Source organism: Cricetulus griseus, chromosome 5 (assembly GCF_003668045.3).
Source record: "Cricetulus griseus strain 17A/GY chromosome 5, alternate assembly CriGri-PICRH-1.0, whole genome shotgun sequence".
In the NCBI taxonomy this organism is placed as follows: Eukaryota; Metazoa; Chordata; class Mammalia; order Rodentia; family Cricetidae; genus Cricetulus; species Cricetulus griseus.
In genome coordinates, this window is record NC_048598.1 from 42,126,090 (window position 1) to 42,133,896 (window position 7,807).

Sequence of the window (7,807 nt, forward strand, 5' to 3'; positions counted from 1 at the left end):
GGGGTAGGTTGGAGGTGGGGGAGAAGGAATGGGGGTAAGGGGAAGGAGAGGGAGAGGGAGAGGGGAGTTACATGTGAAACAAGCCTGTTCCCTAACTTGAATTAATAATAATAAAAAGAGAGAAAAAAAAAAGAAGGAAAGAAGAGTAAAAAGCCCTGAGGCAAAAAGGTCAATAAAGAGAAACAGGTTAATTTAAAATAGATAGCCAGATGTGAGCCTATGCTAGGCAGAGTATTCAAAAATAGTAAGTTTCTGTGTCAATATTTGGGAGCTAGTTGGTGGCCCAAAAAGAAAAAGTCTGATACATGAACCTAAAGAAAAAAAGTGATCATCTCATTAGATGCTGAAAAAGCCTTTGAAAAAGTTCAACACTCCTTCATGATAAAAGTCTTAGAGAGATTACAGATACAAATACATACCTAAAATCAATTTACAACAAGCCTGTAGCCAACATCAAAATAAATGAGGAGAAACTCAAATTTCCACTAAAATCAGGAAAAAGACAAGACTCTCCCCTCTTTCCATATTTATTCAATATGGTACTTGATTTTTCTACTGGGCCAAGCTATCTCCAACAGGTTCTCACAATGAAGCCTGTAGGGTTTTTGGTGTCAATGTTCTATTGTGAGATTTCCTTGATAACTCCTATGATGGCTGAGTTGTTCCAAGTGCTACAAAAGGGTACAAAGAAATATTCTGAGGGCACATCTACCTTTCTAGGGAGAGAGAAGATGAAGCCAAGCAAAACATAACATACCCATGTATCTGTAATTTTAATGTGTAACAGATAAATTTACTTTAGCTAGAGCAATAAGAAAACAAAGGTAGGTCAAAGGATACAAATTGTAAAGGACTTTACAGTACCACTAATTGCACATGACATGATAGCATACATAAGTGACTCAAAAATTATACCAGGGAACTCCTACGGTTGATAAATACCTGAATGGATATAAGAGTAACTAAAGAAAATTAGTAGCCCTCCTATATACAAATGACGAATGGGGAGAGAGAGAGAGAGAGAGAGAGAGAGAGAGAGAGAGAGAGAGAGAGAGAGAGATCAGGGAAATGACAATATTCACAATATTCACAAATAATATTAAATATCCTGAGGAACTTAAACTAGCAAGTGAAGGGACTTCTTTGATAAAATCTTCAAGTCTTTGAAGATGGAAACTGAAATATGTATAAGAAAATGGAAAGGTTTCCCAAGTTTATGCATCTGAGGGATTAACATAGTACGTATAGTCATCATCCAACACAACTATTTAGAGACCTCAAGTCCAAGTACATCAAAGAGTCAGCATAAATACAGACACATTGAACTTCATAGAAGAGAAAGTGGGTGATACCCTTGAATGCATTAGCACAGGAGATAGCTTTCCAAACATAAAATCAATTTTACAGGCACTGATATTGACAATTAATAATTGGGACCTAATGAAACTTAAAAACATATATAAGGCAAAGGACATCTTTACTAGAACAAGAGGGCAGCACCCAGAAAGAGAAAAATATTTCACCAACTCCATATCTGACAGAGGGCTAATATCCATAATGTATAAAGAACTTGAAAACTAGACATCAACAAACTAAAATGCAATTAAAAATGGTGTATACAACTGTCACACATATGTAATGTAAATTTATATATCCACGTTGGAAATCAAGCAGTTCCTCAGAAAATTAGGAATTGAATTACCTTAAATCCCAGCTAGACCACTCCTGGGCAAGTGATGCTTCATCCTACTACAAGGACACTTGCTCAACTATGTTCATAGCAGCTTTAATCATAATAGTCAGAAATTGGAAACAATCTAGATGCCCCTCAACAAATTATTGGATAAAGGAATAAGATTCATTTATACAATGACATATTACTCAGATATTTAAAATTGACATCATGAGACTTGCAGACGAATAGATGGAATTAGAAAAAAATTGTTCTGAGTGAGCTAACCAAGACCCAGAAAGGTAAACATGGCATGTACTCAGTTAAAGTGATATTATTTGTAAAGTAAAAGATAATCAGGGTATGTTCTACAAACCCAGAGAGACTAAGTAACAAGGGGGTATTGGCGGGGAGAAATCTAAGGAGCTCCCTAGCAAGGGTTGGGGGGGGAATGAATAGATTTTGTGTGTGTACTGGAGATGGGTAGATTTAGGAACTTGAGGGATCCAGTGGAGGGGAATAAGTACTGGAAGAAATGCCTGGAATTTGGGGGCATTTGGGAGGAGAGGTGGAAACCAAGTGCAATGGACGTTCCTTGGAATCTACAGGAGTTACCCTAGCAAAGACTCCTAGTGGGGGGCACGGAGTCTGAACAGGTAATCTTCTCTAACTAAGAAAGCCCTCAAATGGAGGGATTATGACACCAACCCAGCCACAAAGCCTTTGACCCACAGTTTGTCCCGCCTGCAGAGCATTCTGGGACTGGGGCATAGCAGAATCCTCAACAAAGAGACTAGAGAGACTTAATGGGATCAGAAAGAGTCCTACAGCCAAATATTAGGGTGTCCTGAAAAGAAGGGGAATGAAGGATCAGAGAAACCAGAGAGGTCACGTATGCCAGAACTTGGCCCACGGAATAAACTGTCTGGGATTCGTGATGCCTTGCAGAAATCAGGTTACCTGTAGGGGTCTGACCTAGGTCCTTTGCATATATGCTATGGCTGAGTAGCTTGGTGTTCTTGTGGGGTTCCTAACAGTGGAAACAGGGGCTGTCTCTGACTCTATTGTCTATCTGTGTGACCCTTCTCCTTCTACTAGGATGCTTCATACAGCCTTGATGTGATGGTATGTGCCTGGTCTTATTGTAACTTTTTATGCTATGTTTTTTGGTGGATGTCCTTTCGAGGCCCGCTCTTTTCTGAGTAGAGATGGAGCAGGGTGAATCTCAGGGAGACGATGGTGAGAGGATAGATTGGGGAGGGAGGAGGGAAGAGGGAGGAGGGAGGAGAAACTATAGTCAGCATGTAATACATGAGAGAAGAATTAAAAATTATATATAAGAAGGTTACTACCCATTGTGTACTGATTTTGTATTCTGCCACTTTTTTGAAATTGTCACCTCTTAGGTTTATGGTTAGTTTTTAGTCATATGCTTAGACTCATATTTTCTTGTCCTGTTCATACCCATTATTTTCCTTCTCTTCTTTAATTCCTCTAAGACTTCAAGCACTATTTTGAATAGGGATGGAGAGAATAGATACAATTGTCATGTTATTGATCTTCGTGAGAACATTCTGAATATTTCTCAATTTAGTATGATATTGGTTATAGGCTTATTAATGCATTGCTTGCATTATATTTATGTATGCTCCCTCTATCCTTAGGATGTCTGTGCTTTTTAACATTAAGGAATATTGAGTTCTGCCAAAGTCCCTTTCTACATCTATTGTGATGCTCATATGATTTATTGATAAGTGTTTATGTATATGATGAGTTATAGTTATTAATTTTCATGTTTTAACCATCCCTGATTCACTGAAATTTAGCCAACATGGTCACGGAAAATCATCTTCTTAATGTGATCTTGAGTTCACTTTACCCTTTACATCTTTGTTAAGAAGGAGGCCTTCATCAGAAATTTTCCGTAGAATGTATTAATATACTATTGTAATTTTTTTCAAAAATATGACACTGTTTTCTAATTGTTATAGAACATCATCTAATTATAGAACATCATCTTTCAGACATTGGTATGCAGTGGGATGAAATTCTAAAAGGTAAACTGACCAGACAACAGATTTTTATCATATTCATAATTGAGATCTTTCTTTCCAAAACTTGCTTCTTTATAACAGAGAATAAAGCTGTTAGCTTGATGTTTCGTGTAAGGAGTGACTCTCAGTAATGTGGTAGCTATCTTCAACAGGTATACCTACAAAAAAATACTCTTGCACATAATGCTCAGAGATCATAGCAGAAAAGAATCACACATATTCTGACCCAGAGAAACATGAATTTTGATGCAAAATTTCATCTCTTAGAAATGTCAGAGCAGCTATATCCACGAAGACCAATCAACATGACTGCATAAAACAGACCTGATCAAGGACAATGGTAGGCATCCTAACATGGAAGGGGCAAATTTCATGGGTCCTCAACCTTAGACAAGAATTGCAAACAACCACTAAGCACCAAGAACCAGAAATACAGTCTTGCACAGGGAAGAATGCCCAAACTAGTTATCCAATACCAAATAGTCAAACCTGATATATATATATATATATATATATCACCAACTTTAATCAGACTGAGCAGGTTGTGCGTGTGTGTGTGTGTGTGTGTGTGTGTGTGTGTGTGTGTATGTTTGTGTGTTAACAACTAATAAATATTAAGAGAAAATGAATCTGTGAGAGCAAGTATAGGTACCTGGAAAGAGGTGGCCCCCAAAAAAGGAAAAGAACAAAGATGGTGTAATTATACTTTAATTTCAAAAATATTTAAAAATTAATAAAATTGCTGAAAAAAATTTAATAATTTTGTTTCCCAAGAAAATAAAATTGCTTGATGCATAGTATTTATTTTGGTAAACTTTATGTACTTTTAATTAATAAAAACATGTAACAGGGAAAATTTTATTAGTACCATTAATGTTCTAGATTTTTATAAATGTTGCATAATTTTAACTAATTATATATCTCTGTCCTTCTGGACCAGATATGTTTTCATTGTGTAGTGGTATCATTAATAAATAGAGTATTACCATCAGGTCTGAGGGTGACCAATAGCTTTGGCAATAGCCTGCCATGTTTGGGAGACTCTCTGAGACTTCTATGGACAGTGAATCAAAAAGATATAACCCATCCTGGGACTGATTATTTTATTTGGGAGTATATACTATCAATTTGTGGTATTGTTTCTCCCATTATATAGTAACTTAATTTAAACTCATATATATATATATATATATATATATATATATATATATAGGATTTTTCTAGAGCAGTACTTTTAAATATGGCCTTTAGATTAAGTTACTGGCCTCATCCCCCTTACCATACCCTCACATCCTTCTCCAAATTTAATCATTCAATATTTTAGTATCCCCTTTATAACACTATGAGCTGTTTCCACTTCCTTAAAAATTTGCCTCCTCACTCCTGGTCTCTTGCTAGCTTTCTAGCCTTGGTAGTCTAAAACACATATATCTGAAATGTAAAAGAAATATATCTACATATAAAAGAAAACATGCAACATTTATCTTTCTGAATCTGGGCCACCTCACTTAAGAATTCTTTATATACTTATTTTATGTGTATAAGCAATTTCCTACATGTTGGAATATACATCAGGTGCATGCCTTGTTGCTATAGAGGCTAGATGAGGGTGATAACTGCTGTTTTGGATGGTTGTTAGCTATCACATCTGTGCTGAGAACACAAACCTTGTCCTCTAAAGAAACAATCATTTTTCTTAATCTTGAGTTATTTTTCCACCTCCCCCTAGATAAGTCTTAAACCATGTGTGTTGATAACTAAGAACTTTTATCAATCTTCTTCCTAGAAGAGTGTGATATTGATCAGAATATCTCACCTTTTAAGTCAAGATTCATTAGGTTATTTTAGTGCTACAGCTATGATGTTCTTTCTGCTTTCAGTGCTCCAAAGACCAAACCTAAAGATGATGAACAATAAGTGGCCTCCAATTAGGATAAAAAACATACTTTATTTCAAAATGTGCCCATCTCATTATTGTAACACTAAATCAGTAATTGTGATTTAAAAATAACCCAAGACCACAAGGGGCTGAAAATAGTAACAAGGTAAGACACAGACCCATTTAATGTTTTAGTCTTTTAATTGATGAAAATATTTTTAAACACTATTGTTTGGTTTATTGACAGTCTGATGGGTAGTATCTTCAACAAGTCTAGCATATAATAATTATAGTTTTATTATTAGACCCTGTCACACTTATTTTTCCTTTCTATTCTACCTCATAGAAATATAACCCAACTGGTACATACAACAATTCTAATTGAATTAAAATAATATAGAGTAGACCTTTAAACAATTTGATCAAATGATTACTTCTGCTATTGATTTTTGTTCATTTGTCTGAATCATAATAATTTAAGAAGAACATGAGAGGGGCTGGAGAGATGTCTCAGACGTTAAGAGCACCGACGGCTCTTCCAGAGGTCCTGAGTTCAATTCCCAACAACCACATGGTGGCTCACAACCATCCATTGTGAGATCTGGTGCCCTCTTCTAATGTGCAGATATACATGGAAGCAGAATTTTGTATATATAATAAATAAATAAATAAATAAATAAATAAATAAAATCTTTAAAAAATGTTTAAGAAAAAGAACATGAGAATCTATAGTTTGCAAACCCCTAGCTTTCAGTAAATTGCATTTAAATTAAGAAAATATTCACTGAATATCTGCTTTACATCTGTTGCCAAAACTTTCCAGAACAACTCCTCTTGATGATTTTCTAAATGCAGTTTAAGATTCAGTACCTCTGAAAATGGTCTGCTGTGTCTGAATTAATGTTGGTGGGAATGTAAGCTGCTTTGGCTATTATGAAAAATAAATCGAAGTTCCCTCAAAATAAAAGGCAAAGCTCTCATATTATCCAGCAATCCCTCTTCTGACATAAGCCAACAAAAAATGAAATCAACATCTCAAAGACATATATGTTCTTTGCAGCATTAGTCATGGTAGCTAAGACATGGAATCTACCTACGCATTCAGTATAAGATGAATAATTGAAGCAAGGGTTGTACACACTGTAAATCTATCTACACAGGGGAACATTCTTCAGCCTTAGAAGTGGATGGTATCCTGAAATGTGTGTTAAAGATGCCAGTCAGACTAATGCTGCATAATTTCACTTATACGTGGAACTTAAAATCAAGTTGCATAAGTGGTAAGGTAGAGTAGACTAGTAGTTATCATAAGATGGTGAGATGGGAGTACAGAAAAATGTTATCCATGGCCTTTTAATAGAAGTACTAAGGGCCCCATGCAGAGGATGGTGACTAAAGCTCATAACAATGTGTTATGTGCTTGACTTCTACTGAGAGTACATCTCAAATGCTCTCACAATGAATATACATGTATCCATGCACCCACAAATACTTATCCACAAACAAATACCCCTTGATGGGGCAACTGATTGAAGTATTCAATATGTTACCTTGATTGTGATAATAAATTCAGAATGTATATATCAAAGTCTGCTGTTATATATCTTATTCATAGACAATTTTACTTGTCAATCATATATCATCAAAGTTGAGAAAAGTAATAGTGCCAAACAAAATGATACTTGAAAACTGGGATAAAATGTGATTAAGTACTTATAAAATGCTGAATTAGCTTTCAAAGCCATTTAGATAATTTTTTAAAATTTAGATGAATAGGGTGTTAATCATAAGATTCAAAAAATAGTATTAATGCAACAGTCATTAATTAAAAATATCTTTAACTGAAGAATGGGTAACTAAAATAATATAGGCATACAAAGGAGTAAATATTTAGCAGGAAGGAAATTAGAATCATCCATACTATAATAGGGAACAGACCTTGAAAACAATATTGATTATAAGGAGTCATATGTCAAGAAACATGGTATTTGATTTTGATAGTGTTGAATGTCCTGAATGGGTGAATCTCTCATCATCTCTTTCAATAGAATATTAAGATTATTTTACTATGTACACTAGGTAATAATTTTCATTTCTTTGTTCAGCACACAGACAGATTCTCTCTCTCTCTCTCTCTCTCTCTCTCTCTCTCTCTCTCTCTCTCTCTCTCTTCTCATTTAATACATTTCACAACAGCCTTCA